At 44.3% G+C, this 14,313-nt stretch overlaps 1 long non-coding RNA gene across 1 annotated transcript in view; it reads left to right on the top strand.

The window, feature by feature from the left end:
- Positions 1-14,313, top strand: part of LOC112605010 — an 82,314-nt gene that overhangs the window by 67,016 nt on the left and 985 nt on the right. The window contains exon 4 of the long non-coding RNA XR_003115330.1: positions 499-627. This is a non-coding gene — a long non-coding RNA (uncharacterized LOC112605010). The remainder of the gene's footprint in view (positions 1-498; positions 628-14,313) is intronic.

Below are 14,313 nucleotides of genomic sequence, written 5' to 3'. Positions count from 1 at the left end.
AACCATTTCAGCTAGTCTGTGAATGGTAGGAGGGGAAATCTTGGCCAGGGCAGAGGGCAAAGGGAACAAGTGTTAGGGCTAACAGACAACTTCACAGCAGCCCTGTGAAGGGGGCAAAGTTCCTCTTTTAAACGGCTGAAGATTAATGAAAGTCAAGACTTAATCTTATCCAGAGTAAAGGGGCAGAGAGGTCCAGCCCCAGGAGGAAGAATGGACAGCAGTGGGGAAGGGAAGCTGGGAGGGCTGCTCTGTGGGCCTTGGCAGGGTCTTGGCTATGCTCCTGATAAAACTGAGCTATTAATATGTGAAAGTGCTGTGATCTGCCACTCAGCATACCATGAAAGTTATCATAGTTACTATACCCATAAAACAGTGGAGTACTTCATTCATTCCTTCAGCAAATAATAATTTCACTTCTCACATTCATTCATTTATTCAGCAAATAATAAGTTGCCACTATCAAATAATAATAAGAGCCATATTGCTAGGCTCTTTCAGGATACAGGCATAAAAAAGACAAGGATGAAATAAGTCCTGTGATGGAGAGACAGGCAAAATGCTACCTGACTTCAGAAGAGGAAGAAGTGTGCTGTGCCAGGAGGAACAGGAGAAAGCTTCATGAAAGAGGTGAGCCTTACAAGCCAAATAGGATTTCAAAAGGGGAGGATAATGTTCCAAGGCAAGCAACCAGCAAAACACAAAGGAATAAAAGTAAAAATTGTATCTGGGGAATGATGAGTGGTCCCAAATTAATGGAGGAGAAAGTTAAGCACCTGCGGGGTGTGTGTAGGGGGGGTGTGTGTGTGAATGTGTTGGTGGGGGTGGAAAGTGGAATTAGGAGTTTTTAGATGGTTTGTTTTGCAAACTGGAGATAACCCTTAAAAGTTTTGGAGACTTGCGGATGGAGTGAGTGGTGATACAACCCAACCTATATATTCGTAATTGAACCTGTAAGCCATAAAAAGGACAAGCTGAGAAGGGATGATATTAGAGGCAGGTGGACCAGAGGCTATTTCAGTAACCCAGGTCAGAGAGGAGGACAGGCAAGGCAAAGGCAGTGTTCCTGGAGGGAGGGGATGGGTGCTGGGGAAACTGTAGAGGTCAGGGGCAGCCAATCAGGTGTGGTGGGAGGAAGGGAAGTGCCATCAAGTAGTCTGCTCTCTTCAGGGTGCCTGAGAAGGTGACCATGGGCAGGACAGAGACTGGGAACTCTGAGAGAGAAGTGGATTTGGGGAAAGGGAAAAGAAAACACTAGTTCCAACTGGACACATGGAGTTGGAGTTGGTAGTGGTGACTGTCATGAAGGACTATCCAGGGAATAGTAAACAGATAAATGGAACAAAACAGAAGGAAGGCAGAACTCTGAGGAATGCCCACATCTAGGGGAGCCAGTGCAACAGACAACACAGAATGGCAGGGTTAGTAGGAGACAGGCCATGAGGAAAAGGGAGGGAAGTTCCAAGAAGAAAGGCTGGAAGGTATTTCTGATGCTTCAAGGAGACCCAAGAAGGGGAGATCGTGAGGCAGTTGGGTTGGGCAATAAAGGAGAAGCTGAGCAGGGTGTGAGAAGTAGAGGCAGAAAGATTTTCGCACCTGGCTTTAAAGAATTTTCACCATGATGACTGCATGGAAAGTTTTCTTTGGGTGATGGGCCCTTGATCAATATTTAAAGAGGAATCATAAGGAAGGAGAGATTGAAAGGCACCCAAGAGGGGACTCTGATGGAGCAGGATCACGGGAGGGGCAGGAAGGGGTGGAGCAGGTGGGCTTGCAAAGCAGCAGGAAGAAGGTACGATAGACCAGAGAACAGTTAAGGTAAACACAAGGGGTGCGAGGGTGCAGGCAGCCTCCTGGGGAAGGAAACAATGAGATCCTGTGCTGAGTGAGGGGTGGGGACAAAGGTGACGGGAAGAGAGAAGTGGCTTGGAAATTTGAGGCAGGGAGGACACGGAATAGAAAGTCAGGCAGGAATGAATAATAGGGCATTGAGAAGCTGAAGATGGAAGCCTGGCTCTGCAACAGCCTGGTCTGCACAGTCATGACATTTGCTCCAGCCTTTCTGGGCAGTCTGGAAGCAGAAACAGAAGCAAAGAAGCTAGTGGTGGGAATGCTCCAGCTATGGACAGCACTGCAGCCGCAGTGGACAGCCAGAGACACAGGACCTTAGAGGATGATCAGAGAGAATTTTACAGCAGGAAGCCTTTTTGTTGATATGGGTGACCTTCACCTCCAAGAGCGGTACAGCCTTGTCTTGGGTTAAATTTGGAGACCAAATTTGAAAAAGTTTTACATAAAAAATATATACCGGCCAGGAGCGGTGGCTCACACCTGTAATCCCAGCACTTCGGAAGGCCGAGGCGGGTGGATCACGAGGTCAGGAGATCGAGACCATCCTCGCTAACACGGTGAAACCCTGTCTCTACTAAAAATACAAAAAATTAACCAGGCATGGTGGCGGGCGCCTGTAGTCCCAGCTACTCAGGAGGCTGAGGCAGAAGAATGGCGTGAACCCGGGAGGCGGAGCTTGCAGTGAACCAAGATTGTGCCACTGCACTCCAGCCTGGGCAACAGAGCAAGACTCCGTCTCAAAAATATATACACACACACACACACACACATACACACACACAATCTTTCCCAGAAAGAATTGTGAACCAGGAATGAGAATAAATTCCTGTTGTAGAAGAAGTTGTTTTTCTTCTTTCCTTTGGCTTTCCTGTGCTGTGTGATCCAAGCAGATGACTTAAACTTTTTACCTATTCCTCCTATCTGCCTGCCTCTGGGACACATTCTGCTGATTTAATAACTTTCTGAAAGAAATTGCTGCCTAAACTAAGGCAATTGCACTAAGAAAGTGGTTTCATTCTATAGAATTCTGTAGTGTTTGCCCTCTCCTTACAGCAGTAAAACAAAACAAAAACAAATTCAGTTTAGTCAAAACCTCACTGGTCTTTTGACTTGTTCTTGATGTTCAATGGGGTTGTTGAAGCTAAACAGATATTAAACAAATTCTACCCAGTTTAGTTTGGGAAATTAAATGCTGTCAGCCATGGTCAGGTCTGCACACTCCATGCGGATAGAGAATGCTAGCATTGGTTACGATTGCCTTAAGTGCTTATTCTCTGATCAAGAGGCAGCATCTTAGCCTCTGCCAGAGTGGAGAAAGGACTGTACCATGGGTACCATCCACCATGACCCACCTTACTGACAAGAGGCAGTGATGCATGGGATCTGTTCTTCCTGTACCCTCTTCGGGCATCTCCACATTCCTCCCCAAAGCCCTAAGGAGACTTTTGAAGCCACTCTTGGTCTCCTATTAACTTAAGGCTTGGGTGCTGGCTGTTAGCAAGCCAGGGTGGGGCAAAGAAGGCCAGAGCCCAAGAAAGGCCTCCCTGGCATCAGCAGCCCCGGGGTCTGTCCAGCCTAGAATTCATGACTACTGAGACACTCAGGTGTGGCTTGGGGATGGGACTATGAGGAGCCATCTCCACAACCCCAGAAGGCAGAGCATGGACTGAACATTCAGAGAAACAGCTATCATGGTGTAGCCAAATACTCCTGTGAGCTCTTCATATTTTTCCCTCAGGGCCACACCGAGGAAGAGTTAATTTCATGAATTGACTTCCTACTGTCTTAAGTGGATATATCTTTCTCTCCTAGCTTCCAACGGAGCCATTTTACTTTTACCAACTCGAATTTGATGACCAACCAAAGTGAAAAAGAAGCAAATGACTACTATGAGGAATCTTTGATGCACCCTTTGCTAAATGTTCACCTTTGCTAAATTGTTTCACTGCATGCCTATTATTTAGGGAGTTTTATCTCCATTTTACAGATGGAGAGTTAGGCTGTAATATTTGCACCACCTAAGTTTGTTCTCCACGTTTCATCTGATTGCCTAGCCTATAATACCATTATATGTTGCCCTATTGCAACTTCTGTCTTTCCAAATTAAAGAATCGATACTCCATGTCGGTGTATGTGGGGAAGAGGGATAGATATCTAAACATATTGGCTGGAAACCACTACATCTTTCATCAAGTATTATTAAGACCTATAATATGCTCAGCACTGTAGGGAACAAGTGGAAAGAGGGCTCTCACCTGCAAAGACACTGCTACCTGTTTTGGGATACACAGAAAAACATGTCCACTTGCCTTCCACTTGTCTTCCTTGCAGCTGAGTCCCAGAGGCACAGGTCGTCATTTCAAGATGCAGAACAAGCATCACAAAATAATTCTAAGGATCCAGTGAGCTCCAAGGAGACTGCTGCCACAGCACCATCCCATACTGCTGAGTCCCAGAGTAGTCTTCTTCTGTGGCGAATGTGCCAGGGGCAGAAGGCACTGTTAGGTCCTCCAACCGACTGCCCCTCACTGTGCTTCCTGGATGACTCCACAGGATCCTGGAGGAAGACAGCTAAAATGAGAAGAGCAAAATGGAAGTGGTCTGGTGAAGAGAAGCAAGTTAGCTGAGTGTGCTGAGGCAGTCTTACGTAGGAGAACTCAGTCTCAATTTATGGAGTATCAGAATTCAGCCTCCCTGTGGCTCTGAACTCTCCTTAAAACTTCCAGGAAGGAAGCTTCACAGAGGAAGGAAGGGGAGAGGGAGGAAAGCAAGGACAATTCCCACAGTGAGTGGGTGCCTGGCCTGGGATGGTGGAGGGTGAAACTTGAAGGCTGGCTGCTGAAATGGGCAGGGAGGGCTGGGTGAGTTGGGGCTTATGTGCTCATTATGAGAAATGTCTTAATGACCGTGAGTCCTGAGGGAGGCTGGAGAGCAATGCCTGGCGCCAGCCACGCTTGTACAGGGGCTCCTGTCCAGGTGAAAAACATGTACAGAGTGAGTGAGAAGACAGACGGGACTGCGTGGCTGCTGAAGGTGACTGATGGCCTTGGAATGCAACTCTGACTCCTGTGGGATTGGGTTTTACTGGAATGAGACACAAAGATTAGTGACTTTCAGCTGAGAAGGAATCTTAGTTCTTGGTTTCCAGAACTGAGTTTCTTCATGGTTCTTTGGGAGTTTCATTTGTGTTCTTCACCTCTAGACCTCTGCTCAAGACATTTATTCCTTCTTCCCCTGAGTCCATATCCTACTAGGCCAGCCCAGGCCTCACCATTTCCATGAAGTCATCCTTGATGGGTCTAACTTGAAGCCTCTCTCCTCAAACCTACTGACCTGCCGCGGGCAGAGGTGATGTTAGCGTGAGATTCTCCAACAGGGATATGTGTTTAAGGGGAACATTTGTCTTCACAGAACCTTGAAGTTACTCAAAAATTCTGGGAGAACAAACCAATAAGATTTAATATATCAAAAGATTTTATGGAGTGAAATGCAAAGTTAACAAGCATATTTAAATTAAAGCTGAGACTTCAAAACAATTTCATGAGACTGGAGGGCCACTTTGAGCCATACTCAACTGGGCACCTGCTTGCTGTCGTCTCCATGAGAGAACTTTAGCAGATGAGTTTGAGGAGTAGGCAATGTGATGTCAGGAGGCATAGGAGGGCCTCCTCTTCCTGGAGGCTGGGCAACGGGAAGTTGAAGCCTTGCTAATTGAGAGCAAAAGGAAATTGTTTTATTAAATTGCAGTTAAAAATAACAGCAAATACTATTTATCACATACCTCCTATATGCCAGGTACTGTACTAGTTGCATTAGACGTTTTATTTCAATCAATGCTCATAAGTCAATGAGGTAAATATCACTCCCCACTCTACAGCTGATGAAATCAAGCCACGGTGAGGCAATGTAATGTCCCAAGTCAAATAGCTAGTAAGATCAAGGTCCAGGATATGATCCTGAGTCTAATGGACTCTTAGCTTCTCTGCCATGCTGCTGTGGGTATATCAAGGAAGAAACCTGAAGCTTATGTCTCCACAATGCATCACAGGCATTCCCTAAAGTTTCGTGATTTTTATGTTGGCCCCAAATGTTGACCTCTTCTGTTGCACATCCAGACTCTAGGTCATATGGAGAGCTCGGTTTGCCCTAGCAGTTCCTCCCCATGCAGGGGATCCTGGACCAGGTGTGTGGAAACCTCACCCCCTAGCAACATCTGGAAGGTCTTGCTCAGCCCCCAGTTGACTTATCTACCAGAAAAAGAGTGGCTGATCTGGTCTATCCTTGTATAAGTTTGGGAAATCACCAAGTCAGATTTCAACATCAATAAGCGGCCAGGTGTGGTAGCTCACGCCTATAATCCCAACACATTGGGAGGCCGAGGCGGGAGGATCGCTTGAGTCCAGGAGGTGGAGGTTGCAGTAAGCTGATATCATGCCACTGTACCCTAGCCTGGGCAAGACTCTATCTCATAAATAAATAAATAAATAAATAAATAAATAAATAAAGTCCATATACAAGAGATGAGGATCAGATTTGTGGGCAGCCAGGGGGATGGCTGATTGTGATTCTTTTCTGCATAAGGACGTAAGGAAAACTCAGGGTGAGAAATCAAGGCTGGAGTCCTTTACTGGGACAGTTTATCTGCAAGAACTTTTCCATTCAGTAAGCATCCTGGTTGGTATTTTTCACTGTGGTTGCAGTGAGGAACCCTGGTTATTTTTAATAACATATACACATTCATAGCATTCATTCAGTCCTATAGCATTTTATGATGTGTCTGACTCAGAAAAATGTGTGGCCAGTTTAGGGGGATGGGGACGGTGTGTATTCATTCTCTGCCCTCTTTTAGCCTTCCCTTTCCTTGGCACTTTCCTGTAGGAAGAGTGGGTTTTGACATCCCAAGCACACTTTTCCACTGTCTCTTGGATATGCCCCATCTCCCAAAAGGCTCACGTAACTTTACACTGCACAAATTCATGTTTCAGGGACTTGCCAAATCTTGTCAAGTCCTAAAGTTTTTCTTGGCAGTGACTGCACCACTCCACGGAAATGGATCGGGTGAATCCATCGGGACTTGGTGCCACTTCTCCGGGTGCCGTGTGCAACTGCTGGGTCTTTCCTGACTCCCTTCCCAGGCTCCGTGAGTACTGGCATACCCTGTGTCCTGGCTCTTCCAAGCCCACTGATTTCCGAGAGCATCAGCAGACTTCAGCACCTCCCAGGCCAGGGCTTGCAGGAACATCAGTTAAGGAATTGCTTTATCTTTGTCACCTCTGCCCACTCACCCACCACCCCTTGCCTTCACTGCCCCAACCATCTCTTCTAGTGGCTCCAATCTTTCAAATTAGAGGGGAAAGTCATTCATCCACTCAACTAGTATTTATACAGAGTATTTATGCAACTCAGTTCCTTGTCTTAGGCACTTAATAGTGAACTTAACAGTGAACCAAACAGACAAAGGCCCTGCCCTCATGGCACTTACATTCTAACACATCTAATAATAAAGTTCTAAAATGAAGTTAGGGTGATGTATTTGCAGCTACTGTTCACTTTTCACTTTCACATGTATGATTGCACTAGTTTCTTTTAATAGCCTTTGAAGTAGGCAAGACATTTCACAGAGGAGAGAACTGAGGTTTCTTTCTTTCTTTTGTTCTTTTTTTTTCTTTTCTTTTTTTTTTTTTGAGACAAAGTCTTGCTCTGTCGCCCAGGCTGGAGTGCAGTGGTGTGATCTTGGCTCATTGCAACCTCCGCCTCCTGGGTTCAAGCAATGCTCCCCGCTCAGCCTCCTAAGTAGCTGGGAATACAAGTGCACGCCACCATGCCTGGCTAATTGATTTTGGTATTTTTCTTAGTAGAGACAGGGTTTCACCATGTTGGCCAGGTTGGTCTCAAACTCCTGACCTTGTGATCCACCCACCTCAGCCTCCCAAAGTGCTGGGATTACAGGCATGAGCCACTGCACCCAGCCAAGAACTGAGGCTTCTTTCTAATCATCCTCCTTCGAGGATGCCTGCTTCTTAAAAAGAAGAGTCTGGAGAAGTACAGTGAAACCCAAAAGGAATGAACACCAGCCAGGAGCAGTGGAGTGTGCCTGTAGTCCCAGCTACTCAGGAGACTGAGGCAGGAGAATTGCTTGAGCCAAGGTGTTCAAGGCTACAGTGAGCTATGATTGTGCCACTGCACTCCAGCCAGGGCAACAGAGGGTAATACAGCAAGATCTGTCTGACAAAAGAGAAGAGAAGAGAAGAGAAGAGAAGAAAGGAATGGAGTACTGATGGTGAAACTGATGGTGAAAGTTGGAAATCCAGGTCTCTGTGGAGACAATATTTGGGACTGAGAGACCTCTTTGGTCTTTCAAACCTGTGAGCCAAACCTTGCCCAACACCTGTTTTGTATAATCCACAAGTCAAGAATGGTGTTTATATTTTTAAATACTTGAAAAAATCAGTAGAATAACATTTTGTGACATGTGAAAATTATATGAAATGCACATTTCAGTGTCCATAAAGTTTTACTGGAACGCAGCCATCCCCATCATTTATACATTGTCTATGGTGGCTTTCACGCCTCAGTGGCGGAGTTAAGTAGTTGTAACAGAAATTGCATGTGGCCTAAAAAACCTAAAACATTTACTATCTGGACCTTTATAGAAAGTTTACTGACACCAGTTCTAGAATCATGTGGTAGAGACAGCTATTTATATTCCATGTGCATAAAACTGGCCCTGTCAGGCCGGGAGGAATCCCTCTGTCTCATTATGCCTGTGGAAGAGAATCATAAAGTGGACTGAATGTTGCAGGCTGAGAACTAGTCACTGACATCTGTTTTCTCTTCAGCACACAGAGGCAGCCCTTCTGGGAAGTGTTCTGACAAATTAAGATTCCTTCCCAGCAGAATTGTCAATGTTATTTGCCAAGTTCAGGAGCAAACCTTCACCTTCGGAGGTTCTGGGCTCCTAGATGGGGGTCTCTGCAAATTTAAATAATAATATTTATACCTATGGAAAGAACATAGGACTAACAGAAGAAGTGAGTTCAAGTCCCCCCTCTGCCACTTAATAAGTGGTATGGTATTGAGTAAATCCCTTAACCTTAGTAAGAAGCCTCAGTTCTCTCCTCTGTGAAATGGCCCACCTTGCCTACTTCAAAAGCTACTAAGAGAAACAAGTGCGACCATATGCGTGAAGGTGTTTGTAAAGTGAACAGCAGCTGCAAATACATCATTCTCTCCTTTCCTATGAGTGGGTAGTAATACTGTTGAATTCTCTTCCTTCATTCTTCTTTGTCTATGGAGACCCAGTCAGAGGGTCAAGGTGAGGGATGCCTACAACAACATTCTCCTTCCCTTCAGTCTGGGTTTCCACCTGCCCTGAACCCCACCTCCCACCCCCTCACCCCAGATTCCACCTACTCCCTGAAATCAGCTTTAGGGATTCTCGACCACATGGTGGGCAACAGACCTCACGCAACCAAATGAGAACAGCCCTGCAGTCTTCCTCCACGGCCACATCTCTTAGTTTGCAGGATGCCACAGCTGCCTTCCTTCAAACAGCCGCAAACCCCCTACAACGTATGATGCAACTACCAGCCACAGCCTCCTTGGCCTATTTGGTTATTTCTCCCTGCCAATCTGTATAACCCTCTCAAAGTGCAGTTAGTTTCTATCCCACTGTGTACCCCTGATGATTCTAAACTTAACTGCCACCTTCTTTTCATAGTTTAGGGTTGGGGAATGTGAAATGTGCAGATAGGAGTGATTTCTAAGTCAAAATCCTAGCCGGGCATGGTGACTCACACCTGTAATCCCAGCACTTTGGGAGGCCAAGGCAGGTGGATCATTTGAGGTCAGGAGTTCAAGACCAGCCTGTCCAACATGGCAAAACCCTGTCTCTACTAAAAATACAAAACTTAGCTGGGCGTGGTGGCATATGCCTGTAGTCCCAGCTACCTGGGAGGCTGATGCATGAGAATTGCTTGAACCTGGAAGGTGGAAACTGCAGTGAGCCAAGATCGCACCACTGCACTCCAGCCTGGGCAATAGAGCAAGACTCCATCTCAAAAAAATAAATTAATAAATAAAATTTAAAAATAAAAGTTAAAATCTTCCTCCCTCACTGGACCATGAGCACTGTCGGGGCACAGACTCTTTCTGTTCTGCTGCTTTCTGTTGTGTCACCAACAGCCCATTTGGCATGTACTGGGCACATGGTGGAGGCTCACAAAATAATTCTCTGAGCCTCATACCATGAATGAATGAATGGTATCTTGGGATTTAATAACAATACCTTGGTCATCCTATGGATACCCTGTATGAGTTTATATACAACCCTTCTGTGATAAACACAGCATTCTACACACAGTAAGTGCCTAATACATGTCAGTGGATGATGACAACAATGAATACGAGGTTGAAAAGTCAGTCTCCCAAATCTCAAAGTCAAATGAACAGAACAAGACATGTGACTGGGGTCTAAGTTTACTAGAAACCTAAAAACAAACAAATAAAAAAACTTTATATCGCAAGAGGGCTAGTATCTTGTACATCACATTTTGTTCAAGGACTGAGTTGCCATAACTTGGAACTTTGACATGTGCCTTGGGGAGTCTGGGTGCATCATTGGTTGCATCTCCTGAGAAAATTCTCAAACCAGGAAAAAATATCCTCACAGTGAGCCACAAAGGTTGGTATTTATAGCTGCCATCCTCAGTGTTTAGGAGAAATAAGTTTTCATTATGGGACGTGGAACAGATGTCAAATCCCCAGCCATCCTTGTGCTGTTTGCTGTTTGTTATGAGTCACCCTGGAGCTTGTCCATCCCGGCACCAATTTTCATGGGAAGCATCAATGTGGGGCCAGAAGGCCATGCTGATGGATGGGCTCACAAGAGGAGAGCTGGAAGGCTGAGCCTCAGGCTTTTCTTGGCTCAAGTCTTCTTAACTTCTGTGCTCCCCTTACCCCAAGTCCCCCCTCCAGCACCTTCATCCTCCCCTCCCGAGCTGCATTCTCAACTCTGTTGCCAGGCTCCCATGCCAGTTCCTGCAGCACCGGCTTACCAGTACAGAAGTGAAGGCTGCAGAAATACCTCTGTGCAAGGCACACATGTTGTTTGTGCCACCCATGGGCAGCCAGAGCTCTAAGAAGTGATAGGCCATTTCCTGGACAGTGGTAGAAGGAGGTGAGTAGCTTTCTCAGTCTTTTCCCCTGGGGCCCCACGACAGAAACCTTGAACCATCCTGACTTGACCACTCACTCCAGGGCTCCACAGTGTTCCCAGGTATTCTTGCTGACTCAGCCATTTCCACCAGCAGACTGGACTTCTCATTTCCCTTACTATTTTGAACGAAGCAGACAATTCCCCTTCTCCTTTAATTAAACCAATATAATGCTGGGATTTTGGAAAAAAACAAAAAAACAAAACAAAAAAAAACAAAAAACACTTTGCTAGAAATCTAAGGCAAAAAACCCCAAACATTTGAAATAGAGTTTCCTAAGCCTGGCAGACTTCATTAGACAAGATTTCTGGTCCTTCTCCCTGTTCTTATTTAACTGGGCTCCTGGACCAGTCACACAGGGCTCTTGCCTGATAGACACATGCTTAGCGTTTGTAGATACAGCTGGTTTCCACTATGACTATGCCATTTTTCATTCCCATCAGCAGTGTGGGAGAGTTCCATTGCTCAATGCTTGCCCACCTTTGGTATTTCAGTCATTTCGTGGGTGTGTATTATTTTGTGGGATTGTGGTTTTAATTTGCATTTCCCTGACGAATCAAGATATTGAGCAACTTTCCCTACACTTATTAGCCATTTGGTTATCTTCTTTTATAAAGTTTGAGTCTTTTGCACATTTTTAACTGGATGCAAGGCCTTCATCAGATACATCTATTGCAAGAATCTTTTGCCAGTTTGTAGCTTGCCCTTGTACTCTCTTCATGCTCATATGGCCCAAGTGAAATCCTTTTGTAATATAAAACCAGAGTCAGGAGTGAATCTACAGTATGGCAGTCTGCTTTTACTTGACTGCATTTCCAAATCACTTTTCAGAAAGTCAATAATATTTATAATTCAGCACCACAGAAGGTGCCCTTGTGTCCTCTCCTAATCAATTCCCCACCCTGCAAAAGTAAATTCTATCCTGACCTTTATCACCATAGATTTGTTTTGTCTGTTCTCATCTTTCACATAAATGGAATCATACAGTGTATACTCTTTTACATCTGGCTCCTTTTGCTCTACATTATGACTATATGATTCACCCACTTTGTGTGTAGTGATAGTCCGTTCTTTTTCATTGCTATATCATATTCCCATGTAAAATATTACTGCAATTTGGGTTCTTTCCAGGTTGATTCTATAGTGAATAAAGTTGATAAATATTTATATAAATGAATATTTACATTTATAAATATATAAAATACATAAAGCTATATTCTTGTACCTGTCTTTTGGTGGACAAATCCAATCTTGGGCCTATAACTAAGAATGGAGTTACTGGGTCTTGGGCATGGATTTGTGCTTTTAGTAGATACTAAAAGCTTTCCAAAGTGGTTATACTAGTGTACATTCCCACCCACACTGTGTGAGTTTCAGTTGCTCCATATCCTCTCCAAAACTTGACATCATGAATTTCTATTGTTTTAGTCCTTCTGCAATGTATGTATTTGAATGAAGGCTTAATTTGCATGTCCTGATGACTAATGATATTGAGCATCTTTTCAAATGCTTACTGGCCATTTGGATATCCTCTTTGTGAAGTGTCTGTTGAGTCTTTTGTACATTTATAATCTTTGAGTTGTATTTGTCTTTTTGATTTGTAAGAGCTCTTTATATATTGTGGATATGGTGGATATGAATCTTCTGTCAGATATATGTCTTGAACATTTTCCTCCCAATATGTGGTTTGCCTTTCCATTTTCTTCAATAATATCTATTGATAAGTGAAAGTTCTTAATTTGAATGAAGTTTAAATGATCAATCGTTATTTTGACTACTCCTCAGGAAGACACTCCTGCTTGGGCTCACTCTCTGCTCTCTGCTCCCAGGCTTCAGGCTGTTCTGCCCTGATCTACATGTGCCTCTCCCACCCTTACTGCAGATCCCCTACTCTCTGGGGATTTGCTCTGTTCGCTTGACGAAGACTCCCTGGATGGACACTGAAGCTCCCTGGATGGAGGCTGAGCCACACCCTGGGCTCATTCACCAAGCAGAGGTGATTCACTCATCCTTATCAAGTCCTTCCTGGCTTTGGTTACCACTCTCCTACTTTGACAGGTGATTTTGACACTTCCTCCAGTGTCCTCTTATCAAGGGAATGCTTCTCAAGATCTCAACTCTACAGGATTACAATATAAAGTTACTTTTCATCTTAGGAACAAGATCTTATATCACAGGTTTAATGTTGACACTCCAAACTTGGGCCCGGTGTAACCCAATCAAAATCTACTCATATGGCTGTGACCATCTCATTTCATATCTCTAAGGTACTATTAGAACTGCACCCCTCTTCCTCCAAGGGGTTCTTCGAGACGAAGTAAAGAGATTTGCAAGTGCAATCAAGGAAAAGCAGAAGTCCATAAACTTGAATGAAAAACTTACATTTTCCTTACTACCAATCATTATTTAAAAATTAGCATTTCTTTTCATTATGAATGTAGACAACAAGCTACAGATGCATTAGCAATACCTGTGACTTTCTCACCAATAGAAATCACAGATACCTTCATATCACATTATAGTTGTTGAAGATATTTTGAATTTATCATTAACACTTATCATTGTTTCAATATCACAGAAGTTATTAGACTCACCACTAGATCTTGCATTTGATGTGCTAACAAATATATCACAAACTTGTTTCTTAAAAATATCTTGATAATTTTATTTCTATATATATATTTATATATATTTTTTTTTCTGAGACAGAGTCTTGTTCTGTCACCCAGGCTGGAGTGCAATGGCACGATCTTGGCTCACTGCAACCTCCACACCCCAGGTTTACGCAATTCTCCTTGCCTCAGCCTCCTAAGTAGCTGGGATTACAGGCACACACCACCACGCCTGGCTAACTTTTGTATTTTTTTAGTAGAGACAGGGTTTCACCATGTTGGCCAGGTTGGTCTCAAACTCCTGACCTCAACTGATCCGCCCACCTCGGCCTCCCAAATTTCTGGGATTACAGGCATGAACCACCGTGCCTGGCCAATTTCAATATAACTTACATGTTTAAAAACATTCTGAGAAACAGTCTGTACATTTTACAAACCTGCCAAAGGATCCCACGCAAAAAAAAAAAAAAAAAGATTTAAAAATTCCCATCAACTAAGAGATCCCCTTTAAACCCATAGCAACTTAAAACCATTCATTGACCTATGCTGATAAACTAGCAGCCATGTGTCTGGGTTGGGTGGTGCTGAAATCCACTCTATCTTTGTGTTTCCTTGACACACGGCTGTTGGGGAAGGGT

This window comes from Theropithecus gelada, chromosome 13 (assembly GCF_003255815.1).
Source record: "Theropithecus gelada isolate Dixy chromosome 13, Tgel_1.0, whole genome shotgun sequence".
Classification (NCBI taxonomy): domain Eukaryota; kingdom Metazoa; phylum Chordata; class Mammalia; order Primates; family Cercopithecidae; genus Theropithecus; species Theropithecus gelada.
This window is presented reverse-complemented; position numbering and strand designations above follow the sequence as displayed.